An 11,099-nucleotide genomic window follows, 5' to 3' on the forward strand; every position below is an offset into this window, starting at 1 on the left:
GTATTTTCAAAGCAAAGACGTGACTTCCATGACCACATGGAATTTCCATACCGCAGTATGGAAATTAAATTTAATTTAATTAAAATTAAATCATTTATTTAACATTGATTAAACAATATTCTTTAGTCCATAGTCATTTGTAGCTATATTTTTCAAAGTCCAGAGTCCAATCTAATATCAAGCACTGTATGACCATGTCTCCATAGTCTTCTTTAATCTAGAACAGTTTATCAACCTTTCTTTGTTTTTCCTGGCCCTGATAGTGGCCAGGAAAGTAGGGGAGAGTTGTTTTGTAAAATATTACTTAAGTTTATCTAATGATTTCTCATGACAAGACTTTAGTAACACCTATTTTGGCAGAAATATATTTTTAAAATGACATGATATCTTTTTCAGTAAATCCTATTAGGAGGCTTATGATGACAATGTGTTTCAATAGTACTGATTCTGTTTCTTAAGGTGATGTAGGCCAAGTCGCTTCACTGTAAATTTACTATTTTCACTTTGTAATTGTGTGAGTTGGCATCTTCTGAAAAAGAGGATGGGATTAGATGTACAAGAGGCTATTGGGAAAACCATATATGGAAAAAATAATGGAAAGAGTCAGAGAAGGCAGAGAGAGGCATCAGATCTGGATATGAAGGACAGAGGGAAGGCAAGATGCCTGGACAGGAGACTCAGCTGAAATAGAGTGTAAGAAATCTTCCTTCAAGCCAATGGCAGGGATCCTGGAGTCCAAGCCAGCCTTCCAGGAATCCAAGTCTTACAGGCTAGGATACTTTTGTTGTGGGGGGGGGGGAGACAGTCTTGTGCATCATAAGATGTTTAGCAGCATCCTTGGCCTCTATCCATTACATGGCAGTAGCAGCCTCCCAGTTGTGGCAATAAAAAAATGTTCTAGATTTCACCATATGTCACCTACGCAATGGGTAATGCTGCTTCTAACTGAGAACCATTGCTTTACACAAGTAGGTCTTCTCCTGTACTCTGATGAAAGTCAATACTTCTGAAGTCCCACCCTTTGCATGCAGGAGATTTCCTCTAAAGTTGTCTCCTCTTGCATGATGAGGTATGATTTGTGATTTATTACTAGAGTCTTGCTTACACTCCTTGTACATGAAGCTTATTTACAACAAATGTGTCCTCTGGTGTCTAATAACGAGTGACTTCAACAGAAAGCCTTCCCTACATTTACTGCAAATAAGGTTTTTCCCTTTAGTGTGTTCTCTGATGTGTGCTGAGGGTTGCCTCATCACTAAAGCCTCTGTCACATGCCCTGCATACAAAAGGCTTCTCCCCACAATGTGTCCTTTGATGTCTTACGAGGGCTGACTTCGGCCTAAAGCCTCTCCCACATTGCCTGCACACAAAGGGCTTCTTCCTTGAGTGGGCCATCTTGTGCCTGACTAGATTTGCTTTTTGGCTAAAGCCTTGCCCACACTCAGTGCAAACATAAGCCTTTTCCCCAGAGTGTGTCCTCTGATGACTGATGAGGTGTGACTTCTGTCTAAAGCCTTTCTCACATTCCCCACACACAAAAGGCTTCTCTCCTGAGTGTGTCCTCTGATGTGCAATGAGAGTTGACTTATGTTTAAAGCTTCGCCCACATTCTTGGCACACATAAGGCTTCTCTCCTGAGTGTCACGAGAGCTGACTTAACACCAAAGCCTCGTCCACGCTCTGCACATATATAGGGATTCTCCCCTGAGTGGGTCCTCTGGTGTGTGGTAAGGTTTGACTTACCACTAAAGCCTCATCCACACTCCTGACACACAAAAAAAAAGGCTTCTCTCCTGAGTGTGTTCTCTTGTGTTTTATGAGGTATGATTTATGACCAAAGCTCCGACCACATTCATTGCACAAATGAGGATTCTCCCCTGAATGAATCCTCTGATGTTTGCTGAGAGTTGATTTGTCTCTAAAAGGCCTCTCACAATCCCTGCATACATAAGGCTTCTCCCATGAGTGGATCCTTTGGTGTGTGATAGGGTTTGACTTATCCCTAAAGCTCCACCCACACTCCTGGCACACAAAGGGCTTCTCCCCCGAGTGTGTCCTTAGGTGTCTGATGAGGGTTGACTTTTGGCTAAAGCTTCATCCACACTTCTCACATATGAAAGGTTTCTCCCCAGAGTGTGCCATCTTGTGTGTGACTAGGTTTGACTTCTGGCTAAAGGCTTGCCTGCACTCTGTGCAGAAATAAGGCTTCTCCCCCGTATGTGATCTCTTGTGTGTGATGAGAGCTGATTTATAGCTAAAGCTTCGGCCACACTCCTTGCAAAAATTGGGCTTTTCTCCTGAGAGGGTTCTCTGATGAAAAAAGAGGGCTGATTTATTGTTAAAGCCTAGCCCATAATTTCCACAACTCACTATTTCAAATCTGGACAGATCTACCCACTTTAATACTTTGTCTGTTTCTAAACGGTTTGCTTTCTCAGCTGAGCTGAGCTTTATTTCCACCACTCTTTTGCTTTCCCTCAAGCTTATTAGTTGTCCATCAGGTGGGTTGGAGAAAGTTCTAGAAATAAGCATCCCTCCTGTCCTCTCAAAGATTTGGAACCCTCTTCTCTGTCTTCATCTTCTTACTTGTCATCACAGAAGCTTTCATAAGAAAGTGGTTGCTTCTGCTGCTTCCGATATGCTGGGCAGCGAGTTCCTGCAAACAAGCCTGGGCAGAATGGACGGCAATAATTGTGTGGCACATGTTGGCATGATTGTTGACTGCAGAAGTCCAGAGCAGAGTAAGAATAAAGTTGAATATCTGGCTTTGAATCTCCTGAACAGAGACATTCTCTCTCCTCTCTCCAGGGCTCTTCCCTACTCTAGCACAATGACAAGTGTTGGCTTGGGAAATGGAATTCCCAGGAAGACCAGGTTGCTGTAGTTTTCTAGCATCACATACCTGTACAGCAGCCTCTGAGCGTGGCTCAACAGTGGCCACTCTTCCTGGGTGAAGTCCACAGAGACATCATGGAATGATGCAAATGCTTCTTCTCTCCTGGCTGTTAGCCCCAAGGGTATTTTCCAATCTTCTAAATGGTGTCTCCGAAGAAAGGTGAAGTCTTACCTTTGCTCAGTTTTGGATCCTGTGGAGTAGCTAGCCCCAGGGTGGAGTCTATATGTCTGTGCAGATCCCAGATGTGGGGACGTGTCACAGACAGAGAGGTTAAAGCTGGTGAGGACACAGGTGCAATGTCTGTCCCACGGCAGGTATAACAACTGTAAGGAATGATGAGTGAGAGGCAGACTCCTACAACACCTGTCTTTCTTTTAGAAGTTATATAATTTTAACTTTTACATTAAAGGTATGATCTATCTCAAATTCATTTCTGTGTTTGGTGTATGATAGAAATCAGTTCGTTTTTTTCCATATGGAAAAAGGAAATTTTTCCAACATTTCTTAAAGAGACTTTCTTTTCCTTTTTAAATGCATTAGTGTGTTTGTTGAAACCAATGGGTTATATTAGTATGGATCTAATTCTCAACTCTGTTCTGATGTCTTCTACGATCTTCTAGTTTTTGATCGTGTCTGCCCTTGAGTTGGAAGACTTGGCTGAAGTTTCAGACAGGTTTGCTATACTACAGCCTTCAATTCACAAAGTTCTCGAATCCAGTTATTTAGAGAATGCCCAAAGCTGAGTGATTGACTTCTCTTTACTTACCAGGCCTTTATCCAGCATTTCTTTCTCAAGGGTAGGGTGGGGAGAGAGGTACTATTGCTTCGCTGAGTTGGGGTTCTTCCAATCTACATTCCATTCCAACCAGATCTCAGCATCCTTATTCCTGGTATGGTACTCTGAATCCAAACCTGGCAATGACCCACAGATAGAAGTGGCTACTGCTCTCTCCTCCTCTCTGAGGGGTGTTTCTCAATAATATTCAGTTCATTTAGCTTCTTCCAATCCACCAGTCTTCTCTGCTTCATAGAGAAATATGATTTGTATTTATATTTTGCTATTTTTCTTGTTGTTACCATTAGAACAAAGGTCTTTCTTTTCTTTTATGGTTTAACTGGCAGCAGAAGTGTTCCTGGTGGGGGAAAATGAAAAGAGTTTAGAATTGTTTATGGAAAAGTAAAAAAGAACTTATATGTTGAATATTTTGTGCTACCAATTCTTTTTTTCTTCTTCTTATTGTGCTATCCAAAATTGGTTATTTTTTTTTTCTTCAGCCATTGAAATTTCCTCATAAACCTTTAGAACTATTTAACATTTACATTTAGTAACATTATTCTAGGATCAAATGTCAAAATTTTACCTTGCTTTTGTGATAGGGGGAAAAAACCAGAATGATAGAAGTCAATACAACAGTCAAAAAACCAGGAGTCACCTTAGCAATTTTTCTCTTATTTGTCCATTGAATACGCTATCCAAAAAGGTCTTCTCAATGACCCCCAAGAAAGTTCTTTTCAAGCAGAGACTTAGGAATACAAAAGGTCAAGTTTGTTCGTTATTTCTCAATTAAAAAGGAGCAGGATATATATTATTTAAATAAGACAGAGAGTGGTGAATACAACATTATGAAGTGAACAAATAAGATACTTTCCAAAACGTAAGCTAGAGAAATCATCTCTGTTGGTTTAAATGACACAGTGAGGCTTGAATTACAACTCAAAAAGCTAATAGTAGTTACACTGAATTTGAATCTGGCACTGGCTATTGATTCACAAGTAAGCCTCAGTCTTGGATTCTGTGTGGTAGCATTAGGACAAACCCAGGCAGACACAGTTTCACTAGATGTACAGATTGTTAGAAACCTAAAGGCAGCATTCACTGTGGTGCTCCTACAGTCTTTCAAGGCATATAAGTCAAGTGAGTAGACAATGTGAAGGAAGAAAAGAGTCTTCTTGTGTGCTTTCCTTGTTTTTCATTTATTTACCCATATTTACATTTCTTTTACAATGTTTCAGCATTCACGCTATATGGAACAGGTATTTGAGTGGCAGCACTTTTCACACAGAAGCATGATTAGATGATATTAATAATAGCTAATAATCATAATAATAATCATAACAATATAATAATACTAATAAAATAAATTTCTTTATGTATCATATAGCGGCCAACTAGTAGGCATTGAAATACAAGCAAAGATCATCCAGTAATCTAAAAGGTCATTGTAGAATTCTCTATGAGTAATATGAAAAGATTAAATGTCTATTCTCAGCCTTTAAGCCACAGAATTGCTACCCATTCAGCCTAATGCAAGATGATTCTCAAAATATCAGTGTTACTTAAGCTACAAACAGGAGGAAGGAAATTAAGGGAATTCTGTGGTCCAGTAAGTTTGAAAATCATTTGGCCAACACATCTTATTCACGTTTCTTAATTAAAAATTTTTTCAGATACTTCAATATGTCTAAATCCACTCTCAAGCTCCAAGATAGAAACATAGGGTGTTGTGTTTGTGAAACTTATTTGATGAAGAAATTCCTTTCCCAAGAATATCCTCTAAGACTATTGCTCTGAAAAACATGCTTCAAAAAAAATTGGCCTAATTTCAATAAAACATATGTTATTGTCTTTTGTCTTTGTTTTTGTTTTCTCAAAAAAAAAGCAAGATCTGGAGTTCCTTTGATCCAAAAAATAAAACAAATATGTCCAAAAGGAAAAGTTTTATTGCATTCATAGCTCTTTGAAAATTTTTGTGAAAATTGAATCATTTATTTTAAAAGAAGTAACTGGAGGAACCCAAGATATATGGAGAAAAATGTATAGTAAAACATTCATAAAAGATTGGTGTTTGTCCTTGGTTAGCCTTAAGGGGAGTAATTATTAAATAGTGGCATTTTCTTCCCATACTTTCTAAATGCAAAATGCTTCATGCCCTTATCAGGATGTTTTGAGGTTGTGTTATGTTGTGTTATTGGTGTAGATGCGTGTATATGTGTATGTGGTGTGTGTGTGTGTATGTGTGTGTGTGTATATGTGTTGTGAATTTTAGAACATCTGATGAAACTAAACAATGAATTCCACAAGGGAAAAGACCAACTGTTCCCATTTTTGTTTTTCAGAATGATAACTGTACCTATAAAACCGAAGCTTCATTAAAAAAAAAAAAAAAAAAACAAAACACTTCATATATTTAAACCGTTTCATCAGGCTCTTTTTCAAATCAGTAACTTTTACATTCTACAGTTTGCAAGATCATTTTCCTATGAAATGTAATATAACTCAGTAAATATTTAGCAAGTGTATAATATGGTAAGGCAATAGGCTATGTGCTAAAGATTCTTCTGTTACCACTGCCCATATATCAAGAAGCTCAAAAAATTAGAGTACAATTTATTTCCTAATATGGTGGTAGTTTAATAACCTTAATTAAGAGACCTAAACAACTGTGAAGAAACTACTACTGCAACAACACTTAGGTTACCTAGGGTTCTCTGCTTGATCTAGAGAAGTTAAGGCATTCATTCACCCTTCACTACATGGAGAACAATATATCAAAAGTATAATTAGAGAATGGATAGAGACTAGTGCTTTTCTTTCCAGATGAACAATAATAAATGAATGTCAATTTCAGCACAAAGCTTAGGGATATAAAGAGCAACTTAAAAATATCTCAGGTACTGAAGGACAACTGAACGTCATACCAAAATTTCAGCCAGGGGACTGTGGTGGTCAGTGGTGGGGCCAGGGATAAAGGCAAGACCATGTGGGAAATGAGAGTATGGGGGGGAGTGGAAATAGGTTAAGGTAGATCAAGTGGCAAAAGAGTAAAGTGAAAGAAACTAAAAGTAAAGAGGGAAATAAAGGTTCATATTCTCCTAATAGTGCACTAGCAAAAGAATAAAGTTCAATAATATTTAGAATGAGTCATAAGAATCCTGAACCGTGATCTTTCCAACATGAGTACACAGTACATTCTATGTAAAATCTATTATTCTAAATTTTCTACGAAAATAATACTGTGTGTGTGGCACCTGGGTGGCTCAGTCAGTTGGGTGTCTGACTTTGGATCTCGACTCAGGTCATGATCTCATAATTTGTGGGCTCGAGCTCTACATCAGGCTCTGTGCTGACACTGTGGAACCTGCTTGGCATCCCCTCCCTCTCTCCCTCTCTGCCTTTTCCTACTTGTGTGCTTTTGCTGTCTCTCAAAACTAAATAAATTCATAATGATAATAATAATAGTAATAATAATAATAATATTGTGTGTATGTATTTAAAATTTGAGATAGATAACTGTCATGTTCCTCATCTGAGGGATGAGGCACTGATATGGTAAGGTTAAGTCATTTCTGAAAGTCTTAGAGTCAAAACCAGATGCAATAAGAGACAGAAGTTACCCTCATTATTAAAGCACATGAAGATAAGCAGAGAATGATAAGGACAAAGGAGAATTGGAAATGAAAAGGGCTAAGTCCCCTCAGACTTATCAAATAACAATAAGTTGCTTTCAATATGGAAGTGTTCTGCAAATGTAAGAGATATTGGGGGAAAGTGTTAACTACTTCAAATATATACACTTAAAACTGTTACATTGAGAGGCGCCTGGGTGGCTCAGTTGGTTAAGCCTCCGACTTTGGTTCATATCATGATCTCAATGGTTCGTGACTTCAAGCCCCATGTCTGGCTCTCTGCTGTCAGAGCCTACTTCAGATCCTCTGTCTCCTTCTCTCTTTCTTACCCCTGCTTGCACTCTCTTTCTCTTTCTCAAAAATAAAATAAAACATTAAAAAAAAACTGTTACATTGAAAAAAAAAAGACAGAGCTAAGGATTTAAACAAAGCAATCTAGTTCCAGCATCTGAGCCTTCATCAATATGATGTACTATCATTCTGAGCATAAACCCTCTGATATGGGTCTAGACCAGTTTATAAGAAGGAACTGAGCCCACAGGCAGAGCAGAGAATAAGGGGACAGGGTAAGCCACTTCCTAAGAATTAATGAAGAAATTATAGCTTGTTTGGGGCTGCTGGGTGGCTCAGTCAGTTGAGCATCTGACTTGTCTTGGGTCATGATCTCACGTTTGTGAGTTTGAGTCCTACATCGGGCTCGCTGCTGTCAGCCTGTACTGTGGAATCCACTTTGGATCCTCTGTCCCTCTCTCTCTGGCCCTCCCCTGCTTGTGCTCTCCCCAAAATAAATAAATATTAAAAAAAAGAAATTACAGCTTGTTTGATTATGTGCTTGTTTGAATTTTGAATTGATTTGTCAATAGCCCTATATCTGTGGGAATAAATAGTCCAGACACAGTGAGTGTCTGTTAAGGATGTTTGCTTAAATATTATTCTGCCAAGTATAAAGAAAGGCTGGTAATCGAGGGGAGAAGATAGCCAAGAGTTGGCCACAGGGAATTACATGAAAGCACACTCAGTGCTCTCTTCCAAGCCATGACTGCCTTTTGCTTCCTTGGTCAAATCAGAGAAACAGCTGCATATGGTCGGACTTCTCAAATGCTCTCATCTGTCTACCACATGTCAGCTATAAATCCATGGGAAGGATTTGGACTGGTTTCATATATTCTTTTTATATTTCCTCATACTTAAAGAAATAGTCTTTATATTACCATCTTATAAATTCACTGATAAATGACAAAGACATTTTTAAAAATGTATATACTTCAGCAACAGAGTCACAACTGGAACACTGAACTCATAGATTAGGCAAGAGTGTAATACTTTTTTTAAGATTAGTTCAAAAAGTTTTTATATCTACATAAAATTTAAAAAATCAGATTGAAGGGTGCCTGGGTGGCTCAGCTGGCTAAGCATCTGACTTTGGCTCAGGTCATGATCTCACAGTCCGTGAATTCAATCCCCACATCAGACTCTATGCTGACAGCTAAGAGCCTGGAGCCTGCTCCGAATTCTGTGCCCCCATCTCTCTCTTCCCTTCCCCTGCTCGTGTTCTGTCTCTCTCTCTCTCTCACACAAAAAATAAATAAACATTAAAAACATTGAAAAAATCAGATTGTTTAAAATGGAAAATGACTTTTGGTTCTATATATCTAGTTCTTAAAATTGCTGAAGCCAGAAGTTTACAGTAAAAGATCAGATATATCTCCTTGCAAACTATAGCGTCGGTGTATTTGTAGTGTAATCTCTCTAATCTGTCTTCTTACAGAAAACGAACTCAGGATAAAAGTGAGCAAAATTCACATTGATAACTGTGTGGACTGCCAACTTTGGACTCATTTGGAAAAATTTTCATGAGAAAATATTTTCAAAACGTTCAAATAGGCTATAGTTAAGTTCTATGAGAAAGTCAACATTTTATAAGTTAGCAAGAATCCTGATGAATATCACATGATGATATTCTATGTGTTAAGAGAAACACAATTTACATCCCCTGAATTAAAGCAATCAAGAACAAAATAATTGCTTGAACTTGGTAGGATGCACTCCCAGCATGGTTTGCAGATGATAGTATAGTGAGATGTGATTCCTTGTCCCTCTCCTTAATGGCTAGGTAGAGTATGGGTGACTTCACCTCTCTACACATCAGCTCTTCACCAGTGAAATGGAGACAAAATCATGTAACATAGTATCTATAGTTAACAATATAGTATTGTACACTTCAATATTTTTAGAGTTAGATCTCCTCACAAACAACAACTACAAAACAAACAAACAAAAAACCCCAAGAAAACTACAAAAAAAAAAACACAAGGAAATTTTTGGAGGTGATGGATATGTTTAGTGCCCTGATTGTGGTGATGGCATATCAGATGTAAGTATATGTCCAAACATCAGGTTATATACATTAAATGTGTATGGGGACAACTGGGTGGCTCAGTCGGTTAAGCATCTGACTTCAGCTCAGGTCATGATCTCATGGTTGATGAGTTTGAGCCCTGCATTGGGCTCTGTGTTGATGGCTCAGAGCCTGGAGCCTGCTTCAGAATCTGTGTCTCCCTCTCTCTGTGTCTCAAAAATAAATAAACAATAAAAAATAATAAATGTGTGCAATATTTATATCAATTTCACCTCAAGAAAACTTTTTAAAAAGAAGAAAATAAATGGAGAAAATAATATTCTTACTTCATAGTTTTGCTTTTGAAGAAAATAAAATGAAGAAATGCCCAACAAGGGTTACTGATATTATTTTATTTTTGTCTTAATAGTAAATCTCTTACCACTTTTATGCAATCCATAGTTTAATAATTATAAAACCCAAGTCCACTTGAATTAAAGACATTCCGAGGAAATTAAACAACCCTTACAAGGTCATATTCCAGAGCTCGTGTGCTTAACTCCTACGCAGTAACTCCTCTGACCATGCAAAGTGAGCTGTTGTTCCTGATAAGGATCCCAAGCTACTGTAAGAAGCTCAATTCCAAAATTAAAATAAAATAAATTGGAGTATAATAGCATGGATTAATGTTAAGTACACTTGACTTTCTCTGGAAATGGGCAAAAAATTCTTTTGAATTTAGCCAAACTAAGTGAACAAAGTTTGGCATTTGCTTACTTCCTATGTTAGGCCATCCTTTCCCTCTTTGATCGAATGCCTTTATTGAAGACTTCTCTGAGTCCCTGCTCCTAATTTTCAATACCTAATTCTCCATAGATCAATGTTCTACCCCAGGATAGACTATAACATTAACTGGTACTAATTGATCATTCAATAGTTGACTTAGAAATAGCAACCAACACAGAAATATAACCACCAATGGAGGTTTGAGGTTGAAATAGGTGGAATTTTGTGCTCTGAAATAGCATTTCTTAGATACTCATCTACTTTTATTTGAGCCTTTAGCTGTAGAAGTCCCTATGCCTTCTTAAAAATCTAACTATCTTATTCCAGAAGACAGAACACGTTTACTGCAGAAAAAAACACATCATCATCATCATCATCATCAACAACAACCACAACCACAACCACAATAACAACAAAGAAAGCAAGGAAACTCTAAACTCTTTCTATCTGGAGACATCCATTGTTAAGTCCTTGGTGCATTGTTTCCTAGATCCTTTGGTGTTAGATTATGTCCTCTATCCTCTGAGGCATGACATCTCTTTGCACGCTCAAACACAGTTTTATTTTGAGCTTGTGTTTAAATTTTTCCACTCAAAATTTAAAAACAAATAAACAAAACAAAACAAAAACCCAACACATTTCTTCTTAGCATTAAATGTTTGGAACCATGCC

The 11,099-nt window shown here is 37.8% G+C and overlaps 1 pseudogene; it reads right to left on the reverse strand.

Moving 5' to 3' along the window:
* Positions 1–314: 314 nt before the first annotated feature.
* On the reverse strand, positions 315–3,985 carry LOC112865615 (uncharacterized; annotated as a pseudogene).
* Between the last annotated feature and the right edge of the window lie 7,114 nt (positions 3,986–11,099).

Source organism: Puma concolor, chromosome D1, assembly GCF_028749965.1.
Source record: "Puma concolor isolate L17-30 chromosome D1, mPumCon1.1.hap2, whole genome shotgun sequence".
NCBI lineage: Eukaryota > Metazoa > Chordata > Mammalia > Carnivora > Felidae > Puma > Puma concolor.